At 37.3% G+C, this 14,080-nt stretch overlaps 1 non-coding gene across 1 annotated transcript; it reads right to left on the reverse strand.

Moving 5' to 3' along the window:
- Window positions 1-13,076: 13,076 nt before the first annotated feature.
- On the reverse strand, window positions 13,077-13,150 carry Trnat-ugu. Its single transcript has one exon. It is a non-coding gene; the product is annotated as a tRNA-Thr (tRNA).
- Between the last annotated feature and the right edge of the window lie 930 nt (window positions 13,151-14,080).

Consider the following 14,080-nt stretch of genomic DNA (forward strand, 5'->3'; position numbering starts at 1 on the left):
GCAATGTTTGCTGTCACTGTAAGGAAGTAACCATTGGATTTGGTGGCCAGTAATTTGAAAGCGTCACCACTTCTGCCGGAGCTATTTTATGGAGGCTCCATTTCACTTAGGTCACTACCTTTATTTATCTCTAACTTAATAATGTTAAGAATATTTTTTGTCTTATTCTTGGAGTTTTTTTATTTCTAGTACAGTCCATGTGTTTCAATTCTCTAATATGAGATTGAATGATTTTACAATATGAATGGTAATGAAGTTTCAGTCTTTGATTACAGTTTGCCCTCTGAATTAAATTGAGCTTTCTCTCTTCCTAGTACAAGATATTTTGATCTCTGGCATTGTCCATCCCTTATCCTTGTTACTGTTTGCTTTTACCCTTGTTTGTGTTGAGGGAGATCAATTATGAATGTGCTGTTTAAGAAAGAGTTACATTTTCCATTTGACAAGCAGTTCATTATTTAAATATTAATGTAAATTAAGATACAAATATGTATTAACTCTGAGTTCAGGAGGAAAGTTAATAAGCAAAAATTTTATCATTTTACAAATCTGCTAAAAGACAAGAACCAGAGACATAACAATGCCTTTGACATGAATGTAAATACAGAGCATTTATTACTCTTTCATGTGACATGAAAACTGTTTTACTCAAAGTTAGCATTAATTAGATTTAAGTTCAAGAATACCATAGATTACTCAAAACAAATTTATTTATTTATTATTTATCTCATGTTCCTGGTATCCATGTTGTGAATATACCATATGATGTGGAAAGTGTCAATTTTACCAGTTTGTCGTGGTTACATCCTATGGTATTACGTAAACAGTACTCATCAATTTCATACTAGGTATCTACAACTTAGAAACCATTACAGAAAAATAAAAGTATATAAACATTACATCAAATCCATTTCTTTGAAGAAAACACTGCTGTTGAGTGAGACATCATCTGGTACAAGTTACTTCTTTACGGAATATAATGTTATAACAGGACAGAGTATTGCATATTTAATTTACATAAATGTCCGTTTAAACTTGTATATTACACAGCTAATATTGTACAGCATTTAGTTTGCATTATAATTAAATAATTTACTCTATTACATATGAATTGTTCAACAATATAGAAGGCCTTTCTTTTTAACCATGATTCCATCAACATTTTATATTTATTGTGTGGCAGTTTCTTAACTCTTGGTACTATCTTCTTCAGAAATACCACACTAATGTGTGCAAAATCATCTTTAGTGTTGGATAGCTTAGTCCAGTGGACATTTATCGGGTTTCTTTTCCTGGTTTCATAAGTATGAACAATAAGCCTACTGTATATATTATCTGTGTCTGTGTGTGTGTGTGTGTGTGTGTGTGTGTGTGTGTGTGTGTGTGTGAATTATCTTTGGCATAGACAATAACTTTTAGTGTGTACAAGCTGGGTGAAGTATATTTTGTAGACCAAAAATGCATCTAATTTCTGTCTTCTGCCAGAGGGTGACATTTGTAGCTCCAGCAGAGTAGTAGCCCATAGCGTATATGGAAATATATGAGGAGAATGTCTTGATTCACAAAAGATTTTAATTTTCTTATCAGGTACATTACTCTATGTAGCTTATCGCAAACTTTTCTGTCAGGGTTTTCCAGCATAACTTGTCTTCTAGATGGATATCTAACAGTCTCACTGACTTTTTCCTTGAGGCTGTACAGGTCAGTATCTAGAATCATAAGGGAGAAAATCATGTGTTCTGTTTTATTATCATGTAGCTTTAATTTATTATTGTTGAACAACTGAGTTGTCTCTTTCATCAAGAGGTTTTTCATTTGTGCTACAAACTTTTCATCTGTATGAACTGTGGTGAAAGTCATGGATCTTCATACATCACTGCTTTACGTGGCACAAGACAAGGCAAGTCATTTACATTATATAACAAACAGCAAAGATCCCAGTGCAGAACCTTGTGAAACTCTATATCTTACATTCATAAAATCAGATTTTTTGCTTGGATATATGAACATAATTTGCTTCCTGCTGGCCAAGTACGATCTCAGAAGCGCTAGTCCATTGCCTATTATTCCACTGTTTATTAAGATCAGGTAGATTGGCATGAGTGTGTTGTCTTTTTTCAGTGCCATGTAAGGCACACAACACATCATCTTGAACTACCTTAATTGTGGACAGTCCATATATTACAATAATAAATAAACATGCACACAAATAAGGATCTAAGAATGTATCCAAGCATTACAGATAGAAGGATACTATACCATATGGTTTAGGAGCTCTTCTGTGTTGTGAAATGACCCTTGCAACCAGTGCTGGATTAAGCCAGCATGGGGCCCTTAGCAAATGCTAAGAAGAAGACCTTGGTTTGTTTCACCTCAAAGTTTAGGATATAAAACAAAACAGCACTTAACAAAACAATTTTTCTCTATTTAATTTGGGTAAATTTATAGATGACACTTGTCAAACCAATGTCTTTAAGCAAATCACATTCTGTGTTCATGAAGGTGAGGTTGTTTAGATGTTCTTGTCCCATGGTGTTCCTTAACTTATTTTTAATGTGCTTTAATGTTGAAAAAGAATGTTCTCCACTGCAGCTGGTGATCGTCAAAGACAAGTAAATGCATAAGACAATTTCTAAATTTGGGAAACGTAATTCTAATGAATTTTCCATTAAAAGTTCATAAAATTACAGTTCTAGAGGCTTGTTCTTTTTACTGTCACTAGCAGCAGCCATATATGTTCTGAGATGCTCAGCTAACTGCATCAGTTTGTCACCTAGGCTTTCTTCCAAATCATCTGGGTAAATATTGATGACAGCTAGAGTTCTTTTCAAGATCTCTTCTGCTGTTTAAGACTTAAATTGCTGAAACATTCCAAATACATTAGTCGCTTCCAGAATGAATTTTTCACTCTGCAGCGGAGTGTGGACTGATATGAAATTTTCTGGCAGATTAAAAATGTGGGCCGACCATAACTCATACTCAATATCTCCACAATATCCTTTCTTCCAGGAGAGCTAGTCCAACAAGTTTTTCACAAGAACTTCTGTAAAGTTTGGAAGATGGGAGACAAGGTTCTGGCAGAAGTAAAGCTACAAGGACAGGTCATGAGTCATGCTTGTGTAGCTCAGACAGTGGAGCACTTGCCCACAAAAGGCAAAGGTCCCAAGTTTGAGTCTTGGTCTAGCACACAGTTTTTGTCCAGGTGTTTGATTTTCTGCAACTTCATTGAGCATAGTAGAGCTGCTGAAATGATCATACTTCACATTTCACATGCATTGCCTTGAAGCCTGTCGCTTACATACTTCACTGCCACTAAACAGGTCTTGATGAGATGACTGCAGCAAAGTGATAGTTACTCTCAAGCATTCTAGGATTTCGATCCAAGCAAAAGTCATTATTCCCATTTCCACTTTATCCATCTTCAAAACTAGTCCATTAGCTTGATTATGACTGTCTGTCTTTTGATCTGTATTATTAGATATGTCATCCCAAACTTGATGGTGGTAAAACCACATACAAGTGCCCATGTAGCATCGGCTTGGGCCAACCACTTTTAAAAATCAGAAATTTTGAATTAATTTCTTTGAGTTCTTTCAAAATAAAACCCCATCAATAGGCAAAATTGGAAAAAAATGTAGCTATAGAGGTTTTCAACTTAAAATTAATTGATGAAATAGGATATTGCTGCACTGCTTTCTGCAGCACTTTTGGCAACCAAATTTAATGAATGTGCAAAGCCGGGACTATTTTGCATGTTTATCTGTCCACTTAATTTTTGCCTTTAAGCCACTGTACTTCCCATTCTTGTTGCTGGCATTGTTGTAGCTTTGCCCATGAAAATCTCTGATATAAATGTCATTCTCATTTAAAAAATCTAGTAAGCTGTGGGTGAGTTGCTCAGTAGTATGGCCTTCCCTATTCAAGAACCTTAACCTTACAACCTGGACAATTATGACATAAGCCCCTTTCCTTTAATATATTTGCTTGAAAATATATATCTTGGCCAAGAAAAATGTCAATTTTAGCTATTAATTCTAATAAACCTAAATAATTTCGATTGTTAGGTGATCCAACTATTTCATGACTACCCTGAAATGCAAGACCTTGTTCTGCTAAAAAAGTTATATCTGCAATAATTCATTCCAAGAGCTTCTGCAATATTTTTGTTCAGTCTCAGTTTGACTCACAAGTTGAGGATCAAACCACACATTCTTGTTTTTTTGAACTAACAACAAAATTGCTGCTTGTTTGTGTGAAGTGCTTCCTTCATCACTTTTTAACAACAGTTTGTATTCTTCCACTCATCTAGTCCCTCTTTCAAAAATTATGACTACAGTATCATCTGTAGAAAATGAAGCTATGTAGGAAAGAGTTGCAGACCCTAATAAATATTTTATAGTGAGCCTATTGCCATCGTTTATACAATGAGGTTCAATCCATATATTTTCTTCTTTAGTTTCTTTAGATTCAGCACCATCATGCTGGAAATTAAAAAATTCTGACAGCTTTGTGTTTTTGATATAACAGTTTGTTTACTTCCTTTTCATCTTTTGCTTTATCCTTTGTGCTTCCAGATGCTTAGTGTCTGCCATATGAGTAGGCCTACTGCTCATGGCTACCTTGATTTGCATAGAAATGAAAATAAATTACGAAATAAAATGTAATTCTGCTGTTTGATCAGATCGTGTTTCACATCGGTATTATAATTTACATCCATATTGTATTGAAACCAGTCCCATTTGGCTATGTCAGGTGTAAGACTGAATAAGTTCTTACAGGGGAGGATTGATGGAATGGAACTGACTTTTTGAAACCACCTATACGGTGGTGTAAAGATGGATCCCAGTTGTCACCACCATCAGCTGTTCACCCTAGTTCCCCCATTTGCGAAAAATTTGCAAAAAATTATTTCTTGTGGTACAGCATATCCTCAAAAATATTGGTAATTGCATTGGTACTGCAGTAGTCTCACTATACACAGGCAGTGCTATTACAGAACAATATTTGAATGCACTGCCAGCAGAAGAGCGAAAATGGCATAATCAGTCAAATATGAACGCAGAAACATGTGCACAGACACCTCCACCTACTCAGTCTGAGCTGACAATGTAGGCACTGCAGTGAAACTACCCAAAAATTACATTTGTTGAACAAAATCCTTGCAAAGAAAGCAAATATGCCCAGTCAACTACCAAGTACGAATATCAAATTTCTCAATGGGAGAACAAAGCACTTGAAGTTGTGAGAAAAAAGTGTCAGTAATTTTTTAAAAATTAAAAAGAATATCTTTTTAACACCTTGAGGTCCAGCCACTTAGGAAAATTTTGGGCACATAAAACCAGCTGTTTATGCCATTCTTTAAATTATTACTGGCGCATCTGTCCTTGATGTATCTTATAGGGCAATACATAATAAAAAAGCCCATGCTTCAAGGTTTAATTTTGACATTTATTGCAGTTCTCTGACACATTCTAAGCTATGCAATGATGGTTACAGAAAGTATAATTTTCACTCAGAAAAGAAAAGTGTGAGGTGTGGATTTCAGCACATTCACACATAACTGGATTTTGTGTGGTGAAGTCTGAAGCATTCTGGCATTCAGAGAGGTGTGTTACAGTTAGGGCAATACCATCTTGTTTTCTTCCTGCTTGCTTTACCAGTTGATTGTTTTGTCTGCTCCGAACATACCTTGCACACCCTTGTTGGTTGTTGCTTCTTCTCAGTTACAGAAATTTTCTCAGGGAAGTGTCGTTCTACAAGCCTCTTGCTGATGTTTGCACTAGGGACAGTTTCTTGAGCCACAGTTAAGCCTTTCTGGAAGAGTCCTTCTCCAGTGTGGCACAAAAAGGTGGAAAAATGACAGTTTTTCTTCTCATTGGGGTTTGTAGTCTCACAATACAGAACCAAAGCATTCATTGCAGTCATTATGAACAAGTGAAAAAATAGTTTTTTCCGCCACTTCATTTGTTTCCCCTTGAAAGGATAATAGGAGATTATCTGATCACTTCTATCAACCCCTGTTTTGTTCCTATTATAATCAAGAATTGCATCCAGTTTTGACTTGATCTTGACATCATTCTTCATACGAGCAGAAATGTTAGAGGTTGTCATTTTGTGTTTAGAGGAAAGGCATAATACATCCCTCATGTCCTTCCACTTCAAACAAAGCAGGTGGTTTCTCCTCATTGACACTGATTGATTCCTTTTGAGTTTCTTCAAAACAACATTTCCTTTGGCAGTTCCTTTCGTTTAGCCACACATGTGCCTACAGCTTTCATTTTATTTTGCCGTATGAAATCAAAAACTGTTTGTGAACTGTAAAATCTGTCCATATAAACAGTGTGACCTTTACCCAGATAATCAGCAAGTAAGATCTGAAAGAGTGGTATTATTGAATCATCTTTCAGTCCCTTACCAGTGTATACTTCGAATCCCAGAACGTAACCAGTCTTTGAATCACAAACACTAAACATTTTTATTCCATACTTGTGTGGTTTATATTTTATGTAGACACGAAAGACCACACACCCACAAAATCCACACATGCCTTCATCAGTGGTGAGGTTTTTGAAGGGATTAAATGATTTCTTATGTTCTCACTAGTTAATTGAGTAAAGGTCTGATTTTATGTATGGCATAATGTTATGGTTGACCTCTTTCAATGTAGGTTGTATTGTCATTCAAATGTAAATTTGAAAGTATGGCCTTGAACCTATTTCTGCTCATTATAGATCCTGGGAAAGGGGTTGAAATAAAACTATTGACAGACCAGTAGCCTGCCAATTTTGGTTTCTTCATGAGGCACATATGAATAATTATTGCGAAAATCAAATACATTTCATGAAGCTTCTCTCCAACGCATGAATGCCAAACACAGTGTGGCTTTTGTTTGGAACTTGCCTTCAGTTTATCATAAACACACTTTGCATACCTGTTCATTTCTGATTTTATGTGTTTCATCATAGAATGTGGAAAGAAAATAGAAAACATGTCAAGTGGTGTGCATTTTTCATCAATTGCACCTTTTACTCCAGTTGTGTCAGGGAACTATGATAAAGGACGCTGTAGGTCCTCGAATCTCCAACCTAAATCAGGCATCATCATCATCTTGGACAGTTTCCAGTCTCTGGTTGGGCCTGTGTGGAACATAGGCCTCTCCATAGTCTTCTGTCTTGCCACCATCTCTCCATCTTCACCTTGGTCCAGTCTTCTCCTTTCTTCTGGAGCATTCCTCTACTCCTTACAGCCATCTGTCTCTTGGTCTTCCTCTTGGTCTCTTTCCTTCCAGCTTTGTCTTGTGTATACTCCTGGGTATCCTCTTCTCCCCCATTCTCTTAACGTGTCCATACCATCTCAGCCTTAATTTCTCTATCTCCTTCTGTAATGGTTCCACCTTAATTAACTCTCTGATCCTCTCATTGCTTAACCTGTCTATCTTTGTCACTCCAATACTGTTTCTCAAGAATTTCATCTCACTAGGTTGTACTTTGCTTTTCTATCTTCCATTCATAACCCAGGTTTCTGATGCATATGTCAGGATTGGGACATAGCATGACCAGTATACAACCTTTTTACTGATTTGGGGTATACCCTTGCTCCATATCAGGCTTCTGACACTCTTCTGAAATGCTTCTGCTTTTCTCCCCCACTTGTTATTTCTCTATCTTTTTTTTTCATCTTCTTGTATCACGCTTCCTAGGTACTTGAAACTCTCCACTCTCCTCACTCATTCCTCACTAAATGTTATTCCAGTTGTTCCTCTCGTCTTCTTTCTTGTTGTGATAATCGTCTCACTCTTGCTTATACTAAATTTCATCCCATATTCTTGTACTGTTCCTTCCCATATGTCCAACTGCTCTTGTACTTCCTCCTCCTTATTCCCCCAAATCATCAGATCATCTGCAAACACCATATCTTTCATCTTCCTTTCACCAATTACTTGTGCTACTGTAATCATTATGTCATCCATCACTACAATGAAGAGTAATGGTGAAAGTGCACTCCCCTGCCTCGAGCCATTCTTCTGTTCAATCCAAGCTGATCTCTCTCCTCCCACTTTCACACAGCTCACACTTCCATGGTACATTTCCCTTATCCTCCAAATAACCTGTTTTGCTACTCCTCTCTTCTCCAGGGCTTTCCACACTTTGCTTCTACGTACACTATTATACGCTTTTTCAATGTCCAGGAAGGTCATTAGTAGATACATTCCATATTCATAATGCTGTTCCTGCAGTTATCTTACAGAAAAAATTACATCTAAATCAGTTTGTCAAAAATAAACTAGCAGCAGACATTGGAAAAGCTTTTCATGAAATAATAGGCCTAAACAATAACGATCATGAAAGCAGACCAGTCATAGCCCTAACTAATGAGGGAAACTAGTGAGCTGGACCAACTCTAGCAGGATTTGGTCCAGTAACAAAAATCTGCATCAAGTAATTAATACGCAAACAAAAGTTCACTCAAACAGCAATACAATTAAAGACAAACAAAAGTTAACAGTGTTTCATCAGAACATAAGAGGCCTATACTGCAAGCTGGATCAGTTCACAGCAAATATAGAAGACACAAAAGGTATAAACAGTGCCCACATTCTGTGTCTAACAGAACACCACATCACTGCTGGTATCGAAGTGGTCCCTATTCCCAACTATGTTTTGGCAACGTCTTATTGCAGGAACTACATGGACAAAGGAGGAGTAGCTGTATATGTAAAAAGCAATGTCTTGTTCACGGCAATAGATGTACAAAGATTCTGCTTTGAGCTACATTTTGAAGTATGTGCTATAAAGGTGCCAGACACTGTCTCCAGATTAACAGTTGTGGCAGTTTACAGGACACCATCTGGTAATTTTAAAGTGTTTGTTAAACAATTAGATACTCTTTTGTTGTACTTAAGTAGAAAAAATAGGGGCATGGTAGTTGTTGGGGATTTTAACATAGATTTCTTGGTTCATTCTCCCTGCAAGGTGGAGTTTGAAAATCTCATGGGCACGTACAACCTTGTTCCCATGGTTAGCTCGCCCACCAGAACCACAACCTCTTCCAGTACTCTCATTGATAACGTTTTTGTTGATCAGAGTAAAGTCAACCATATTAATATTGAAATGGTTATAAATGGTCTGTCTGACCATGACGGACGAGTTACTTTCAACAGCTTGGGAATTCCTCTGAGTGACACCTCACTTAGATGGAAAACAGTAAGGAAAATAAGTGAGGAAGCTATTCAAACGTTCAGATCATGTCTTCAGCATACTGACTGGACACCTGTTTATCTAGCAGAAACTGCTAATTCAAAATACAATTTATTCACAAATGAGATAGCAGGTACCTTTGAAAGTGTATTTCCAAAAAAGTCACACAGAGTCCAACCTGCTAGGTCTGCAAAAAAACCATGGCTCACTAAGGGCATCATAGCTTCCTGTCAGAGAAAAAGACAACTCTACATAGCATCAAAGACTTCTAACAACCCTGCTCAGCTAAAACATTATAAACTCTACTGTAAAATTCTTGCCAAAGTAATTAAAAACTCTAAAAGTATGTGTATAGCATCTGAAATTACTAATTCTGAAAATAAAATTAAAACAATCTGGAATGTGATAAAGAGAGAAACAGGGACTGTAAACTACACCAAAGACAAAAATATTGTTTTAACTGTTGACAACTCAGAGATAACTAATAGTGAGGAAATTGCTGAAATCTTTAACCAACATTTTTAACTGTCCCAACACAGGTAGGTTGCCATGGTTCTGTAGATAAAGTTGCCTGTATAATGAAAAATAATTTTCCAGAACCTTTCAGTCAAATAAGTGTGCTTCCCATTACTGCCAATGAAATCAAAAAAATCATACAGTCTTTGAAAAATAAACATTCTGCTGGTATCGACGGTATTTCAAGCAAGCTGTTGAAGGCTTGCTGTAGTGAAGTGGCCGAAGTTTTGTCTCACATCTGCAACACATCCTTGCAACAAGGAGTGTTTCCAGACAGAATGAAATACTCTGTTGTCAGGCCCCTGTACAAAGCAGGGGATGCTACGAATGTGTCAAACTATCGCCCTATCTCTCTATTAACAACATTTTCAAAAGTCCTAGAAAAAGCTCTGTACAACAGGATTGTGGCACACCTTGGTGACCTGAACATCATTAACAGTCAGCAGTTTGGTTTTCAAAAGGGAATTTCAATAGATAATGCAATTTTCTCATTCACAAATGATGTTCTAGAGTCTATAAACAGCAAGAGGCTGCCAATTGGTGTCTTATGTGACCTATCAAAGGCGTTCGACTGTGTAGATCACCAGATACTCTTCAAGAAGGCCTGTCATTATGGAATTATGGGACCTGTAGGGAACTGGTTAAAATCTTACCTCGAAAATAGGAAGCAGAAGATTATTCTAGATGTTTCAGATAGTGTATCACAATATATAGTGGACTCTGAGTGGCGAATTGTGCAGCATGGAGTGCCACAGGGATCAGTGCTTGGGCCCTTGCTGTTCCTCATATATGTTAATGACCTGCCTTTATCCATCAATAAGCAGTGTAAATTTACAATGTTCGCTGATGATATGAGCATTGTGATGGATAATGTGTCAACTACTGACTTAGAATCCGAGGTCAATGATATCCTTAAAGAAGTTCTGGGTTGGTTTAGTATTAACTCCCTTTCAATAAACCTGAAAAAACCAATTTTATCCAGTTCCAGACAACCCACAAAAACCCAAAAGAAATAGTTATCACACAGAATAATCAGATGATAAAGCAAGTGTACTTATCAAAATTCCTAGGCGTATACATGGACAGTAGGCTGAACTGGGAACATCACGTTCTACAAACACTAAAACGGCTGACGTCGGCAACATTTGCTTTACGAATTTTGTCACGCTTCAATGACATTACCATCTCAAAGTCAGCTTACTTTGGCTATTTTCATTCAGTCATGTGTTATGGCATCATCTTCTGGAGCAATACACCTGCCGCAAAGAAAATCCTCACAGCACAAAAAAGAGCAATAAGAATCATTTGTGGTGTACCCCCACGAACCTCATGTCAAAATCTTTTTAAACGACTTGAAATACTGACAGCAACATCTCAGTACATATATTCACTGATGTGCTTCATAATAAATAACCCCACTCTGTAGGAAACGAATTGCCTACATCATGAACATAACACCAGAAGAAAAGAGGATTTCCACTGTGAGTTAAAGAACTTGACACTTATTCAGAAAGGGGTAAAGTACGCTGGAACGAAAATTTTCAATTCCCTACCCTACAGCATCAAAAGTATAAGGAGTAGTACATCAGTATTTAAACGTAGCTTGAAAAATTATTTACTTGAGACCTCACTTTATTCACTAGAGGAATTCTTTCAGAGAAATAAGTAAAACCCAGATTGGAAAGATGTTTTTAAATTTTTTGACACTGTTTACTGTTAAACTAATGTAATAATGCCCTAATGTAAAAATTCCTGTTTTTCTCATTTCCATTTTTGGGTCACTTCTAAACGCAAAGTGGGAAGTTTTGATTACTGTTCAAGGTTAAAATAAATGCAATAATGCCCTAAATATGAAACTGCTATCTTCACATTTATGTTGACTAGTTTTTAAGCTAATAAGTATGACTTTTGTGCACTGTTATTAATTCTATAACAATGTCTTTATTCTATGTATTTTATTATGTATATTGACACGTTCCACATCTGAGTAACTTGCTCACATGTACAGATCTATGGAACAAGTATATAAATAAATAAATAAATAAATAAATCCCTCATTCTTCCTTCTAATTTTGCCCGAATTCATGTTTCCAAAATTTTCTCAAAAATCTTTGCACAATGACTCATCAATGTTATCCCCTGATAGTTCTTGCACTCTTTTCTATTTCCCTTCTTAAAGATCAGGACAATTATTCCCTTCTTCCAGTCTTCTGGTATCATCTTCTGTCTCCACACAATTTTCATTACTGCTGCTCTCACCATCTCTACACTTAGCTCATCCAGACCTGGTGACTTCCCTCCCTTCATCTTGACCAATGCCTCTTCCACTTCTTCCCACCTAAGGTCTTTTTCTATTTACTGTTCCTCCTCTTTTTTCTCCTCAGCTTGTTCCTCCTCATCCAGGTCCCTATTCAGGTTCAGGAGTTCTTCAAAATACTCCTTCCACATATTCTTGAGTTCCTCCATATACTCTACATCTTGTCCACTTTTGTTTCCTATTTGAGCATAATCTGTCATACCATTCTTCCTTTAAATCATTGTGTGTTGATTTTGTTTGTGAAGACTGCTGCCTCTTTCGTGGTGGTGCAGAAGACTGTGTTACAGCAGAAGAACATTGTCACTTGGAAGTTGTTTGCACAGCAGCATATTCATCATCAGATTCATCTGTAAAAAAAAAAAAAAGATGAGATGAAGACAAGTAAAATGTAACTTATTTGTAATTGCAGTCCCAGTAACTGAGGCAACACTACTAGAGATGACATGTTATATCAGTCTGTAGCTTACTTGAATTTGAATCTTCTTCAGACTGTTCCCACTCAGGTATTTCTCCCTCCAATCCAGAATCAATCAATTATTCTTCCAGTGCCTCTAAAATTTCTAGATCACTCAATAAACATGACTTGTTTGTAGCGGGTTCACAGACAGTGATAAAACTGAATGAAATCGCTAGCGAATACGATGACAATGCAAGCATACAAAGTCTCAGTCAGGCGCGATGACAGCACTAAAGATCGCTACTGCTTCATTCGAAGTAATTCTAGAACCTGATAACAGAGGGCAGCACCTGTCAAGCAACAGCTAGCCAGATGTCTATGCAATGTTATCACACGAAACAAGTCACTTTTGAGTGACAGGAGGCTTGCACAATGTGGAACATTGTGGCCCGAGCTACACTTGGGCGTAGTCCATTGAGCTCAGTGCCATGGCTCGAGCTACACCCGGGCTTGGTCTTGGTCACCGGAGTGTTAAAAATTTGTTTATTTATTTATTTAATCAACACATGAAAATAAAATTACAATTAAATCAATACCATTAGCTGCTGATGGGCGTTTGATATACATCAACAGGGACAGTTGAAAAGCGTTCCCCGACCGGGACTCGAACCCGGGATCTCCTGCTTACATGGCAGACGCTCTATCCATCTGAGCTACCGAGGGCACAGAGCATAGTGCGACTGCAGAGATTTATTACCAGCATGCTCCCCATGAGACCCACATTCTCAACTTATAGTCCACACACTACATTCATAGTGCCCCTGCCATTATACCCATTACTCGCGACAGACAGTCCACTGAGTCCCGTAAGAGTTCAGCCAAATCATGTGCATCCACACTGAAGAAGGTCATCAGCCAGTTAGCCTAAAACGATATGAAGACAGGACTCGGTGGATTGTCTGCTGTGAGTAATGGGTATAATGACAGGGGCACTATGAATGTAGTGTGTGGATTATAAGTTGAGAATGTGGATCTCATGGGGAGTGGTCCGGTGATAAATCCCTGCAGTCACACTATCCTCTGTGCCCTCGGTGGCTCAGATGGATAGAGCGTCTGCCATGTAAGCAGGAGATCCTGGGTTTGAGTCCCGGTTGGGGCATACGTTTTCAACTGTCCCCATTGATGTATTTAAATGCCCATCAGCAGCTAATGGTATTGATTTAATTGTAATTTCATTCTAGAGAGCTGCACGGTCACCAATGGCATCTGTTCTTTCGGACATGTCCGAAAGAACAGACGCCATCTTCATATCTTGAAAATAATAGTAACTCAATATTTGGAATGTTCTAGTAGAGTGAATTCTGCAATGACATGTACCCAAAGAAGGTGCTGAATGTAAAACACTGTGATGACATCTGTTTGTGTTTCATGGTTTACCCTCAGTTGCCATTTTCATGATTTGTAGTTGCTGTACACAGTGAATACAAAACACTAAACTCATGCTTGTGAGTGAACCATGTAAGACAAACATGTGTTATCATGTATTTTATGTACATATTTTTGAGGACTACATTTTAGTATTATGTCATTTTTGTGTCATTTTGATGTAACTGATAGGATTTAGTCAGCATATTGTAAAATAGTGTAGAGGCC

The sequence above is a fragment of the Schistocerca americana genome, chromosome 1, assembly GCF_021461395.2.
Source record: "Schistocerca americana isolate TAMUIC-IGC-003095 chromosome 1, iqSchAmer2.1, whole genome shotgun sequence".
Taxonomy (NCBI): Eukaryota; Metazoa; Arthropoda; class Insecta; order Orthoptera; family Acrididae; genus Schistocerca; species Schistocerca americana.